General features: G+C 44.9%; 1 protein-coding gene and 1 long non-coding RNA gene across 7 annotated transcripts in view; both read right to left on the reverse strand.

Annotated features, from left to right (window-relative positions):
* LOC124947224 (serine/threonine-protein phosphatase 4 regulatory subunit 1-like) overlaps nucleotides 1–15000 on the reverse strand; it is a 120238-nt gene that overhangs the window by 47572 nt on the left and 57666 nt on the right. The window lies entirely within an intron of this gene.
* The window catches only part of LOC124947244, a 9582-nt gene continuing 7294 nt past the window's right edge, over nucleotides 12713–15000 (reverse strand). The window contains exon 2 of the long non-coding RNA XR_007100356.1: nucleotides 12713–12826. This is a non-coding gene — a long non-coding RNA (uncharacterized LOC124947244). The remainder of the gene's footprint in view (nucleotides 12827–15000) is intronic.

Here is a 15000-nt window from a genome sequence, read left to right on the forward strand (position 1 = left end):
AGACAGACAGACAGACAGACAGATAGATAGACAGACAGACAGACAGACAGGCAGACAAACAGACAGGCAGGCAGACAAACAGATATACAGATAGATAGATAGAGAGATAGAGAGAGAGAGATAGTCTCGCACACAAAATCAATTATCCAGCTTTTTTCCTTTCCTGCCTCGATTCGCGAAAGCCGGCGCGTTTCTTATGAAAATCCGAGAAGGTCCTCAAGCGCTATACAACGATTATGTAAATCGCCTATGAATTATTCTTTTGTCGAGAGAAAAGCTGGCAGAGCGAGCTTCCACGATCCAGGGATGATCGAGCTCGTCGTCGGCCCCTTCAATTCAGACTAGTAATTAGTAAGAAGAACGAGCACACGAGTGATCTCTCTGCGTCGATGAGATTTCGTCGAATGCTATTAGTCTTCCGTAAGCACGCCGTTAAAAAAGGAATCGTTTCATCGGTGGTTAACATCGTTTCTCTTTTTCTCTGTTCCCTTCTTCACAAACTTCTCTTTCTCCTCTTCTCTCTCTCTCTCTCTCTCTCTCTCTCTCTCTCTCTCTCTCGTTCTCCTGCTTCTCCAAGAGGAATCTTATCGTTTGCTAAAGTTTCTCCGGGAGTTACGGCGGAAGAATCTTCTTGATTAAAGGAAACTCGTGTATTCGCGCCTTTTATTCAAATCTCTCTTTCTCTTTCTCCTTCTCTATCTTTCTCTCTCCCTTTTTGCCGCTTTGCGTCTCGCCTTCCTCGTCGGTCTCCATCCAGCCAGGACCGTACACCGTGGAACGGAGCTGGAATATAGCCGTTAATTATCGTGGTAACGTGGAATGCGCCTCGGTTTCTCCCACCCCTCGGTCTCTCTTCCACACCGCATTCTCCCACCACCTGCTCTCTCTCTCTCTCTCTCTCTCTCTCTCTCTCTCTCTCTCTCTCTCTCTCTCTCCTCCGGCCGACTACCTTTCGGCTCATTCTATTTCTCTCTCTCTCTCTCTCTCTCTCTCTCTCTCTCTCTCTCTCTCTCTCTCTCTCTCTCTCTCTCTCTCTCTCTCTCTCTCTGTCTTTCTATCTTTCTTACACGTTCTTCTTGGTCTGCCTACTACACGAAGAGATTCACTTCTCTGCATCCATCGACGGTGGCATGGACCACCTCATTCATCCTATCTGCATTCCTTTAATGCTACCTGGGGATACATGGAATGTCAGCCAACTCCACGTCCCACGGCCAGTGCCGGACCTACGGTACCGCTTATCCCCGTCCCTACACCTCCACCCACCTCTCCTTCTCTCTTTCATACTCACAAGGATACCAAGAAAAAGAAAAAAGAAGAAGAAAAAAAAAAAACGAGAAAATGAAAGAAAGAAAAAAAAAAGAATAAATAAATAAAGAAAAAAGAAAATATCTATACTCCTGCTATATGGAAAATGCGCGGAATATCTCGAGGAAATATTTTTTTCTTCTACGTTTACGTACGCATATTAACCGCGCGCACGTCTCTCTTCTCACTACTACCTACCTCTACAACCTCGTATGGAAAGTTTCAGGTGGAAGACCTCGAAGGAAGGCTATCGCTTTCCGAATTCCATCGTAGGACGCGCATTCACGAAAGATCATTAGCCGTTATTGGTGGTCCAATATGCTAATAAACGCGCGGAGGCCGTTGAGCAAGCCACGGTAGACTAGGTGTCGCCTACCGAGCCCTCGGGGTCGTACCTCTCTCTTTCTTTTTCCATCTTCGTCTCTCTTTCTCGTTCCTCTTAGAGGAGAGCATGAAAGCTTGGCCGCTTGACACATGCACGCTCTTTTATCGTGTACCGCTACGCGCGTTCGGTCTTCTCTCTCTCTCTCTCTCTCTTTCTTTCTCTCTCTCTTTTTCCCTCTCTCTCTCTCTCTCTCTCTCTCACTTCTCATGCCCGTATAGAAACGACCGATCACCAATTATCGCAGACGAGACGGCATTAGAAGAGTAAAAGAAACCTGTTTACCTTGTCGGCCGTACGGAGAGCGCGGCTATCGCGTCATCGTCGAGAAACATGCGATAGTAAACAAGACACCAGCGGCTATCGTCCTCTTTCTCTCTCATTTTCTCATTCTCATTCTCATTTCTCATTCTCTCTTTCTCTCTCTCTCTCTCTCTCTCTCTCTCTCTCTCTCTCTCTCTCTCTCTCTCTCTCTCTCTCTCTCTCTCTCTCTCTCTGACTCTATATCTTTCTCCTTGAGAACGTACCTTAAGAAAGTTAATGAATAAGACGAACACCTCGAAGATCTCGTTCAATATTTTTTTTTTTCGTGAGCGAAGAAATTCTCAGTTTTTTCGTTATCGATGTTCTTCGAATAAACGAAGAGAGAGAGAGAGAGAGAGAGAGAAAGAGAGCAGCCTCGAACGTCTCTCATCGTCGGCATCTCACGGTTGTTAGAGGCGTATCATAACACGGTGTATAACTAGGGGTAGATTCGACGGAACCAAGTCCCGTGTTTCATCTTTTAGGCCCCCTTGCCAATATAACACAATAAGGCCCCGAAGCTCAGCGATCCTGGCCACGATAGCGAACTGCCTGAACTTGCTCGCTCTCTCTCTCTCGCTCTCCCTTTTTTTTCTTCAACTCTTTCTTATCCTTCATTCTCTCTCTCTCTCTCTTCTTCATCTCCTTATCCTTCATTCTCTCTCTCTCTCTCTCTCTTCTTCATCTCCTTATCCTTCATTCTCTCTCTCTCTCTCTCTCTCTCTGTTTTTATTTTCCATACACGGTGTGGCTCGACTCTCTCTCGCTCGAAGGAGCCTCTTACGGCTTCTACTCTTTGGTCGTGCCGCCGCTTCGTAGCCCTTTATCTCCTCCTTCCAATCGCGCTCACTCCTCTTCCTTTTCTTCGTTCGTCCTTTTCTCTACCCATTCTTTCTCGCTCAATTTCGTCTCGCCATCCATTTCCCTCGCAACGCGTATCTACTACGTTTTCGAGTATATAAGACTAAGAAGACATTAAATAATAATCGTCTTCTTAGGTGAGCATAAACGCTGCGTCACCAAGTAAAAATGTCTCCTCTCTTTCCTCTTGGCACTCTTGAAGGAGCTCGGAGTTTCTCACTCTCGCCGATGCTATGAGGGCATTGGGAGAAGGAGAAAGAGGTAAAGGAATCGAATAAGGAGAAGGTAGAGAAGAAGGAGATGGTGGAAGAGAAGATGGAGAAGGGGGAAGGAGGAGAAGGAAGAAGAGGAGGAGAAGAAAGAGGAGGAGAAGAAAGAGGAGGAGGATGAGGAGGGAAGACGGCAGAGGGGCAGGTCTCTTAATCGATACTGTTTTCTTCGAAGGAGATTGCGCGTTCAACGAAGGTTACGCGGCCGGCTTGGAAGGACGGCAAGAACGGGGAGGAGAAGAAGGGCTTCCTCCTTTTCGCAGGAGCCGCCACTGCCGACGCTCCTCCGCTTCCTTCGCTCCTCCCTTGACGAAGGTCAAGACACACGAAATCTCCATTTGCTCGAGGTCTTTGCGGCACCTTCGAATTTTTCAGTCGAGCCTTCCGAGAATTCGTCGAGGGCGCAGGACCAGCTTCTTTTCGATTGAAAAGCGAGCGTGCTCTCTCTCTCTCTCTCTCCCTCCCTTCCTCCTTCTCTCTCTCTCTCTCTCTCTCTCTCTCTCTCTCTCTCTCTTTATTCTCCTTTTCTTTCTTACCTCTTCAGGAGAACCACATTTCGAAAGACGCACTGCTAACGAGCAACCTTCGACGACATCAGAGAATTCGAGTCGACGAATGACGTTCCCCCATCCCTATCCCCACTCCTCCTCGATGTGATCGAGAGCATTAATGGAAAGGATGAATGAATTAAGAATCACCTTTCGAAGTTCATTGTAATTGTAGGAAGTGATCTCGTCCGTGAGAAGAATAGAAAGATGGATAGATTGACGAGAAGAAATAAATTGACGGATCTTTCTCGCTTCGGCCTACTTCCTCCTTTTTAACTGGCAAGATGTGTCTCTCTCTCTCTTTCTTTCTCATTCTGTCATTCTCTCATTTTTTCATGTACGTATACACCTAGTCGAGCGTACGATAGTCAAAAACCGGCCCGCGGACGAGACGAAACGAATCGTCCGCATACATATGAGGAATCGACAATGAGATTCCAAGAAACGCGGACTTTAACATAAATTTTCGAGGATCCTTTCGTTTCAGCGGCTTTCTCTCAGCCCTCTTCTCTCGACTTCCTCGCCCTTTCATTCGTTGAATCAACCTCTTCTCTTCCTTTCTCATCGTCGTCGTTGTCCCCTCTTCTTCCCCCTCCACCCACTCTCTGTCTCTCTATTTCTCTTACGATGGAAAATCATCCCACGACAACGACGATGAGGATGAAAACGAGAACGAGAATGCCGACGATGACGAAGACGAAGACGAAGACGACGACGACGACGACGACGACGACGACGACGACGACGACAACGACGACGACGACGAACATGACCGCGATGATGTCCTTTCCCTTTTTCCAGAACTGAGTGCATGCTTTATGGACGCATTTTTTTTCCGAAAGGACCTACCCTAAGGTTCCTGGAATCGATGGGACCCTCGAGGTTCTTCCCTTCCTTACCCTCCTCCTCCCTCACCCCTCATCCTTCTCTCTTTCTCTCTCTTCTTCTATCTTCGTTTTCGTGTGGCCCTTATTCTCTCAAACTCGACGAAATTCTAACCAGCTCCCTGTATAAACTCACTCAAGTGAAAATATCCAAGAATCAGCGAATTTTGGTAAACGGATCTTGAAACAGCGAGACGCTTCTACTTTCGTTATTTTATGATAATTCGAGACCATTGTGAAATGTCCCCCTCCCTCCCTCATCCCGTCTTTCTCTCTCTCTCTTTCTCTCTCTCTCTCTCTCTCTCTCTCTCTCTCTCTCACTCTCTCTCTTTTCATCTCATCGAAAAAAAAGGAAGAAATAAGTAAGTACGTTGAAAACAAAGATCATCCATGATAAAGACGTGAGAGAAGCATACTTACCTCTGAATGGCACCGTTCGATGCAGAGATCAATGAAAAAAAAAAAAAAAAAGAAAGAAAAAGAAAAAGAAAAAAAAAGAAGAAAAGAAAAACAAAGAAGGAAAATAAAATCGAGCTACGAGGGAAGCTCTGCGAGGACCGATCTTACATTTGTCGGAGTAAATTCGAGAGGCAGAGGTGAGGAGAAGAGAGGAGCTTCGAGGAGGATAAAGAGAACGAGACGGTGGAACGTCGAAATTCCCACGCGTCGCTTCGTTTCTCCTTATACGAGGGCAAGAGGGTAGTCATAATATTTAAGATAATCCTAGGCAGGAAGGTAGGACGACTCCGACCGTCCTCGGATTTCTCGGCGCCCGATTTCTTTCGCACGCTTCCGAAAAAGGGAATAAGATTATTTACGGATGTAAAAGAGCCGAGTCAGCAGCGAGTCTTATCTCGAACGGACACATATCACGAATTGATTATCGAGGAGGATGAGAGGGTGCGATTGGAAACATACGGAGAAAAATCATATCGACATAATAGAATTACATTTTATTGAGAATTATTCGTAAAATTTTCTCCCCTCTCGTTTCTAACTACAACACGTCGCGATATGTAGAGAGAAAAAAAAAAAAAAAAAAAAAAGAAAAAAAAAAAAACAAAGTTCAGAGAAGAAGAAAAAAGAGAGGAAAAAAAAACACTAAAGTCAGAACGAAGAGACGAAGGAGGAGGACCACACCGTGAGCGAGCGTGTTTTTTGTTCTTCACGCATTCACACGGAACGACGACGACGCTGAGCGGCGCCTGCATCCGAAAAGATCGCCCTCCTTTCTGAGAACCGATAGATCTCGGTAAAGGTTCGTTTGAACTGCCAATATACTACCTACTCTATCTTGAAGAGAGAGAGAGAGAGAGAGAGAGAGAGAGAGAGAGAGAGAAAGAGAGCGCAAAACTTTTCTCCTTTGTCGTTTTCTCTTCATTCGTTCGATGCCGATCCACTTTGGCGTACCAATACGAATTACCTCAAAAACTGACGATTTCGAATGCATTTCGAAATTCAGAAAGATGAATGGTTCAAACAAGAGAAATTCGTACTTCAAACGAGATTACGTTACCAAACGGATTCTCCTCTCTTCCCTCCACCATCGTTCCACGAATCTTTCCAACGCGTCTCGATCCTTCCTAAATGAACTTTTTCAGGCCAGTTAACGAAGGAAAAGATAGGGGAGAGGGAAGAAAAGATTTTCTACTTTCCTATTTCTTCCAGGAACCGGACGGTTTCAAAAAAAAAAAAAAAAAAAAAAAAAAACGATCCTAACTCAACACAGACAAAAAGGGCGTTTTTAAAACATCAAGTTTAGATCGTTAAATCTATCATAAATGTTAAAAAAAAAAAAAGCAACTTCTTTAGATTTCGTCAAAAGAATGTTTCTAGATCTATAGCTGTTCTCTCTCTTTCTCTTTCTCTTTCTCTCTCTCTCTCTCTCTCTCTCTTTCTCTCTTTCTCGATTAAGAAGATTCGATCTATTCGGTGAGCCAGTATGGCCAGAAAGAAACGAAAAGCAAAAGAAAGGAAGAGAGAAAGAGAGAGAGAGAGAGAGAGAGAGAAAAAGAAAGATAAAGAATAGAGCGAAGGTATAAAGCAAGAAAAAGAGAGAACTCATATAAGTCGGTCCCTTGGAGATATCCTCAGGACGAATTCCAGGCCCAGCCAGGTCCCAGAAAGGCCAAGGAACGCGCGCGCCCCTACGATCTTCGAGGCACAACAGGGTTCTCTTTTCTCATTCTATTTCTCTCTCTCTTTCTTCCTCGATTGTGTGCCTATCGGACGCTCCCCGATTGGTCGACGATTCCAGTCATTCACAGAAAACACAGAATGCAGACGGTCACGTGACCCCTCGCCAAGGGGCCCGGGGGTGTGTGCGTGCCATGGCGCCAGGCGGTTCACCGTCTTTTCTCCTCCCCCTCCTCTTAACCAACATCACCCTTCTCCTCTACACCTTCTCTTCACCGTTCGTTCTCCACCTGTATTTCCCCTTTAGACTCCGTTTCGTTCAGGCGATCCTTCCGACACCGAGAGCGTGTATTTTCTAACGACGAATTCCGATAGGTGTGAAATCGACCAACAAAACGAAATTTTGCCCTCCCTCACCTTTCCATCCGCTCCCAACAACTAACCAAATTCCCTTCCTCTTTCTTTCCTTCCTCCATCTACTTCTTCTTTTCTCTTCTTTCTTTGCATATTATTTTCTTTTTTCGCCCTCTCCGATATACATTATTATAAGATTTCCAAGAATGAGCTTCTCCCTTTTTATATTCTTTGCGGTTAATTAAAAAGTTTCGAATAATATTGTATCACAGGAACGAACAAACGTCTCCTTCGTAGTAGAGCGGCGATACTACTCTCGGCACCTCGAGAAATTCGAGATAAGACTGTTTAAAGATAATAAACGAGGCGAAAAGAGATTCGTATCCGATCGTATCTCAAGAGAAAGAGAGAAAGAGAGGGAGGCGGAGGAAGCGAGGAGGGCGGGGGGGGGGGGGAAGAGAGTACGATAAAAATAAGGAACGGTAAAAGGCTCGCCGGCATTTCTATCTACTCGACGATACCGTAGGTTGAAGTCCTGGTAGGGATCAGGGGAGAGGAGGAACTGCAAGGGAAAAAAGAAGAAAAAGAAGAAAAAGAAGAAAAAGAAGAGTGGAAGAGAAAGAGAAAGAGGACTAACGAAGAGGATCGATCGACGAACTTTCGCAGGCATCGGTATGAGAGAAAACCTACCAGGGTGGTTCTCACCCCTCGCGCGTTTCTAGCACTGTGTCGGTGGCCCGATTCTCGGAAGGACCTCATTTGTTGCTCGCTGCTATATATCTCCTTCGGGGAGGCCACTCTCTTTCTTCTCCTTCCATCCAGCCCTTCCCCCCCCCCTTCTTTCGATCTTTCCTTCTCGTTCTCTACCAACAACCTCGTCCTCGTGTCGGAAAGAAGAAGAAGAAGAAGAGGAAGAAGAGGAAGAAGAGGAAGAAGAAGAAGAAGAAGAAGAAGAAGAAGAAGAAGAAGAAGAAGAAGAAGAAGAAGAAGAAGAAGTAGGTACGGCACGCTGGGGGGATAAGTGCACACTTACACGAAAACGGTCTACGGGTGAAACGGTTATGAGAATGGTGGAAGTGGTGATAGCGATGGTGGCGATGATGATGGTAGTGGTGCCGGTGATGGTTGTTATGCGCCCTTTGCAGTCATTTACAGAGACCTTGTCCGTGACAACGAATCTCACGCGTAAAACCAACTCTCCCGAAGGAATATGAACTTCTTTATCTTCTCCTCTTCCTCCTCGGTCCCCCTTACTCTCTCACCCGTTTTGTTTTTATCTCCACGTCATGAATATTTCAAAAGTCAAAAGCGTCTGCTCTTTTTCGGTTTTCTTTCTTTTTGTTCCTGTTTCCTTTTTTTTTTCTTTTTTTTTTGTTTTTCTTTTTTATTTTTTTATTTATATATATATATTAGGGAAGAACTCGAGACAGGTTGACGAACGATTTGAAATGTGCCGATCCGAAGATCGTTGCCCATAGGAGGATCTCCTTCCAACGCAGAGCTCTTTCGCGTGTCGTGACTCGTAATTTCGGGTCTCTCATGCCGCACCCCAAAACCTCTCTCTCCTTCTCTCCCTCCCTTCCCCCGCTCTCTCTCTCTCTCTCCCTCTTTCTCTCTCTCTTTCTTATGCTTCGTCTTCGATCGATGTCGTCTAAGGAAAGGCTTCGAAAGACCGATCGCGAGACGAAAGTGTATGCATATAAGAGTATGTATTTCTCTGTCTCTCTCTCGAGCAACAACACAACAGGGCTGCACTCCTCATAAAGCCCTTCTGGCTATGGACGTTCGTGCGTATGCAGAAGAAGCGCTTCGTCGATCCTTTGCTGCGTTAAAAAGGAGAAAGAGAGAAAGAGAAAGAGAGAGAGAGAGACAGAGAGAGAGACAGTGGGAGGGAGGGAGAGAGAGAGAGAGAGAGAGAGAGAGAGAGAGACACATATACAGGGCCGGTCGGTCGGTGGTACTCAGGTATACGGGAATACTGCAAGAGGAGCGAAGACCCGCGGGGCCCGTTAAGGGTGCAGTGCGCCGTGAGGAACGCACCTTGGCCGAAGGAGGAAGAAGGAGAAAAAGAGAAGCGCGAAAGGGGGAGAAAAAAGGAGAAGTACATGAAGAAACGCAGGAGGAAGGTGGAACTGCGAAAATGGGTGTAGAAAAAGAGGGAGGGAGAGGGAGTGGTAGAGAGAGAGAGAGAGAGAGAGAGAGAGAGAGAGAGAAAGAGAGAGAGAGAACGAGAAGGAGGGATTTACAGAGAGAAGAGCGAATGAGGAGAGAAAAGAGGAACGAAGAAAAAGAAGACTAAGAAGTAGAAGAAGAAGAAGAAGAAGAAGAAGAAGAAGAGTTAGTAAAAGGAGGAGAAGGGCCCAGCGCTGCCGGCGCAAAATTCAAAGAACTAGGAGCGAAGTAAACAAAATATTCGTGCTCGTCGGTGTGTACACACGTTCCGTGGCAATGCTGGTGCTGAGCCTCGCGCGTATGCGTGCTGGGCGCATGGAGGAGTATGGGGAAGGCGAGTAGAAGGAGGTGGATGGAAGAGGACTCGGTAGGAAGGCATCCGGTGGCGCCGCGTGCGCCGAAGACGGCTCGAGAGAGAGGTAAAGGGCCGCGCGAAGATGGGCCCTACTGTTGCTGTAACTATGTGTGCGTGTATGTGTGCCTGAGCTCGCGCGCACGTTTTTGTGTGTGTCTATGTGTGTGTAAGCATGTTTGTGTAGACGCAGCACAAGGTTCGACGATGGTACTGTAGTGGTGATGGAGATGATGGTGGTGGTAATGGCACGCAAAAGGAGGGAGGAACGACACAGAAGTGAGAGGGAAAGGGAGGAGGGGGGGTCATGGAATGCGGCCGTGGTCCCGGTATATATGCGTCGCGCGCGAGCTCGTGTCAGGGTATTTGTGTATTTATGTGGAACACTGGAGAACCCCGCGCCGATGAAAAGAGAAGGAAAAGAGATGAAGAGAGCAGAGAAGAAGAGGCTAAGCGCGCGCGGCGCGTTTTTCGAGTGAGCGCGACGAGGACAGACGAGAGAGCCAATGGCCAACCAAGGTGTGCTGCCCTTTTGGTACGAGAGACCGAGTAGGTAGAGCTACTCCTTGAGCATCGGAGTATGCAGCAAAAACACCAGGAACCAAACGACAGCCACCCCACTACCACTGACCGCGTCACTTTTCTGCTGCCTCCTCGGTCTCTCTTTCTTTCTTTCTCCCTCTCTCTCCCTCTTTCTTTCTTTTTCTTATTCTCTGTCTTTCTTTCTTTCTCTCCTAAACTTCCTCGAAATTCCACGGTGAAGTTCCATGTTCCGCGTAGAGCGCGTTCCGTAAAAGAGCAACGCTTCCTTTTAGGATTCTTTCGTTGTCCTGTAACCTATGATGTTTATGTTTACAAATGAAAAATTTGTAAAAAAATTCATATTCCTCGCCTTCTCCGAGGGGAACGTCCGAGAATCGATCGGAATCAACCGACGATGATCTCGATCGACGTTCCTTTCTTTCTCCTTCTTGGCGTTTACTTGGAACGAGGCGACGCGAACGTGCGACACGTGAGAGAATGTCGTCGATGTAAGAGCAGCAGTTTTGGAAGGGTACGAGGAGGCCAAGGACCGACGAAAGGAGACAGGAAGTGGCAGGAGGAAAATGCTCGTGCTCTTCCAGGAGGATGTCTCCAGGTTACTCCGCGAGTTTCTCTACGAATCTCGAATACCGCCGTGCCTGTTACAGGCCAATTCCAAAGTGTACCACCTTGGTATTCCGTCTACGTGACCATCTACTGTCTATGACCTTACTATACCACGAATCATCGTACCTCTATGTAATCTGAATCTAAGATTACTATCACGTCAATAAAAGATCTCTTTTATAAATAATAAATAATAATATCTATTTTATCAAATGGAAATATTCTGGGGGTAAGGGTAGACATGACGACTCTTCGATTCCAACCCTACAAATATTCGATGACAAGATTCCGATATCTGCCTCCATGGTACGTCAAACATGGTAGATGGAGAGAGAAAGACGATAAAAATAAGGACCAGGACACTCTCTCTTCTACAGCCATATATATATATATATATATATATATACATGTATATATGCATATATGTATACACACCTACATGCATATCCAAACTTGCCACTCGTCCCGCTTCTCACGTAAGTACATCGCACGCGCGGGGATCGTGTAAGGAGCAATGGTAGAAGGTGCATGCTCTCTCTTCCACTTCCTAATGTGTTGCCTGAGAAAGAGAGAAAGGAGAGAAGAAGATCGGAGAGAGAGAGAGAGAGAGAGAGAGAAAGAGAGAAGAAGAATCTCAGAGATCGCACCGTCTTTTTCTCGCTCACGACAGCAGCAGCATCTCAGACGATCCAGCGGTATCGGTGACCCCCCTCCCTTCGCTTCCCTTTCCACTCTTTCCACCTTTTCTTTAAAGAGTGAGAGAGAGAGAGAGAGAGAGAGAGAGAAAGATGTCGATGCTTTCGGAGCAGGGACTCATTCCGTTTGTGTAGGTGCGCGTACGTGCGAGTACTTTACTCGTGAGTGGGCGCGCGGGTGTACGCGCTCGCGTATAAGTAAAAGAGAAAGACAAGAGAGGCGAAGAGAAGAGAAGAGAAGAGAAGAGAAGAGAAGAGAAGAGAAGAGAAGAGAAGAGAAGAGAAGAGAAGAGAAGAGAAGAGAAGAGAAGAGAAGAGAAGAGAAGAGAAGAGAAGAGAAGAGAAGAGAAGAGAAGAGAAGAGAAGAAGAGAAGAAGAAGAAAAGAGAAAAGGGAAGAGAAGAGAAAAGAAGAGAAGAGAAGAGAAGAGAAAAGAAGAGAAAAGAAGAGCGAGAAAGAAAGAGAGGGAGGCGTCGCTCCGTGGGAACCGAGGAAAACGTTTGCCGCATACCACTCCTCTCCAACGGGCACTCCCGGCCCTTTGCGCGCGCGCGCCCACAATACACATATGTACACACGTATACCTATTTACACCCATACATTCATATACATACATTTATATATATATCTTTTTATATATATATATGTATACATATGTATATGTGTGTATATATATATATGAAGTGAGGGACATAAAGATACACACAACGAACGCTACCGGTGAACACACGCATACGCGCGCTAGCGCGTTAAAGAGGGACGCGAGACACGACGAACGCGCTATACCACGTGACCACACGCCGTAGCTTCCACAGAGTCGCGCACAAGCTTCTCCTCTCTCATTCTCTCTCTTTCTCTCTCTCTCTTTCTCTCTCTCTCTCTCTCTCTCTCTGCTTGTTCCTTCCCCCTCCGGCGCCGTTCCACGCGCCTCCTCTTCCTCCCGCCTCTCTTATCCTTATACGAACGACGCAGTTGCGTCCGCGGTAGGTACGCGCAACTGCGTCGTAGGTTTCTCTTCGTGCGCGCGTACATACAAGCGGAGGAATCATTTCCTCGTTCAAACGCACCGCGCTTCTCATCGATCACGGCCACACCGACCCCTCTTTATCGATATAGATATCGATATCGTTTTCGTTTTTGTTTTCGGTCGAAGATACCGAATAATCCATCTTACGCATTCCTTGTTCCTTTTAAAGATGGCTCTAATGCTACGTTTCATCTTGACGTTTTATCTACGTACATTAATTTTTCTTTTTCTTCTTTTCTTTTTTATTCTTTATCTTTAATCGATGTTTTCTTCTTTTTTTTTTCTTTTTTTTTTTTTTTTAATCGACTCACCAAACTCTCGCGTGACTCTTATTATTATACAACCCCCGGCGCGCATCAATGTCAGCATCCACAGAGAGAAACTTACCTGAAATCAAAGAGAATCTGATGTCAATGGATTGACAATTGAATAATATGATAGATTTAATTTACGTTTGGAATTAGTTTTATTTTTTTCTTTTTTCTTTTTTATCTATCTCTTTACGATTTCGTAAAGGATGTATTGAAATTCGTGATAAAACTTACAAAGAGAATTATTTCGTGGTAAACAAAAGATAAAACAAAAGAAAAAAAAAAATTAGTCGATATTGGTAAAACAAAACAAAACAAAAAAAAAAAAAAAAGAAAAAAGAGAGAAAGAAAGAAAAAAGAAAAAATGATTAACGTTACTGAAAGAAGAAAAGCTTTTTTACTTTCGCGGGAACAAAACGTATCAATTTATTTCGAAAGAGACATTTCGATGCATGAGTTAACAGAACGATGAAGGAAGGCGGTATTCGTGTATGGATACTGTGCACGAATACCGAAATGTATAAATTCGACTGTGTTTCACGATCTAAAAAATTTTCGAACTACACGACCGAATTAAAACACGCGCTGGTGGTTCACAGTTGCCGAGCTCTTTCCATACGAAATTTGATTACGTCGCGAGAAGGACGTCGCTGGGTTTCGATTTGGACGATCGTGCTCGAACAGCTTCGACGTGTTAATTAATCACAATCGCGGTCTCGATCGATTTGTTCGTCAATGGCGTCGATGATGACGACGATTTTCGAAAATGAAACTTCATATTTCGAAATTCGAGAAACGTATAAATCATTCGTTATTTAATATGAATCAAATTATTCAGAGAGAGGAAAGAAAAAAAAGAAAAAAAATTTAATTTTTTAATTGACAAAGAAAAATATTTAACCGATTATCGTTGCAAATAATACATAAAATAAAAAAATCATATTAAAAGTTCTCTTTCTATTCATCGATATGATTTTACTTTGAATAGAAATTAATTTGAATGCATTTAATTTCATCGAATGAAATATTTGCGATTTTTAACGGATAAAGTGGATATATATTTCCAATAACGTGACACTAACATGAGAATAATCAAAGGAGTACATTTATGGTGTACATGTTAATCGGCTAATAAGAGAAAGAAAGAAGGAAGAGCGTGAAGCGCGTGAAGAAGAGAAAAGAAGAGTAGAAGAGATATTAAAGATCCAAGTGGGCCGCGGTCCAGATGAAAGAGGCCCAAGGAAGAACGCCGCCTTTCCAGGAATTCTTATGAACTTGGACCCAATCTTGCTTTTCTCTTTCTCTCTCTCTCTCTCTCTCTCTCTCTCTCTCTCTCTCTCTCTCTCTCTCTCTCTCTCTCTCTCCCTCTCTTTCTCTTGTTCGTTCACGCGCGGTCAGGAATTATGACGAGAGAAACGTACGATCCGATTTTTCGAACCTATCGATTTTGCTTAAGCATACCTATAAACATATATTTCAAAGATCAAGAGAGGTATACGTATACAGGTGTTAGACTAGTATAGAGACGTTAGGAGCGTATTTACGCACCTACAAATTACCATCGTGATTTGTAATAACAAAATATTCAAAGATAAACGATTCACGGGGCGTCGCTTTGATAAAGAAAGATTAATTTATTAGCGGCGCTTAGAAGTCGACGCCATGCTAAACTATTCTCGTTAAACGTGTGCTTTTAGCGCAACTATAAGTTACGATCTTAAAGACGCCACGAAGGATAAGAAAAGAACGAAAGGAAAAAAAAAAGAAGGCAAAAGGAAAGACGCCTATCTCAACATCTTGCGGGACGAGTTAAACAACGCGAGAGTACTCGCTCGAGCTGAAGCAGAAGCGAGAGCAAAGTAATCACCGCGCAAAATTGGTTGACGAGATAGTCAGATTGACCGTTGGCCACTTGCTTGCTCGATTGTCCAGACACGCCTCCGGCAAAATGAAATTTGATTTTGTCGGGCAATTTCGCGCCCAAATCAACCACCCCTGGTGAACGCTGAGTAAGAAGGGAACGAGACAGTAAGAGTACCCTGTAACCTCGTTAAGGACGGCACTTTCGCGGTATTGGCCTCATTGAACGCTCAGAGCCATCTTTCCAAGTGTCGAGTACGCTCTTAAGAATTCAAAGGGCGGAAGGTACATTGGTATACTAACGTGTTCGTGTGAGAAAGGAAGCGGAGAAGAGAAGAGAGAAAGAGAGAGAGAGAGAGAGAGAGAGAGAGAGAGAGAGAGAGAGAGAGA

The sequence above is a fragment of the Vespa velutina genome, chromosome 2 (assembly GCF_912470025.1).
Source record: "Vespa velutina chromosome 2, iVesVel2.1, whole genome shotgun sequence".
Lineage (NCBI taxonomy): Eukaryota > Metazoa > Arthropoda > Insecta > Hymenoptera > Vespidae > Vespa > Vespa velutina.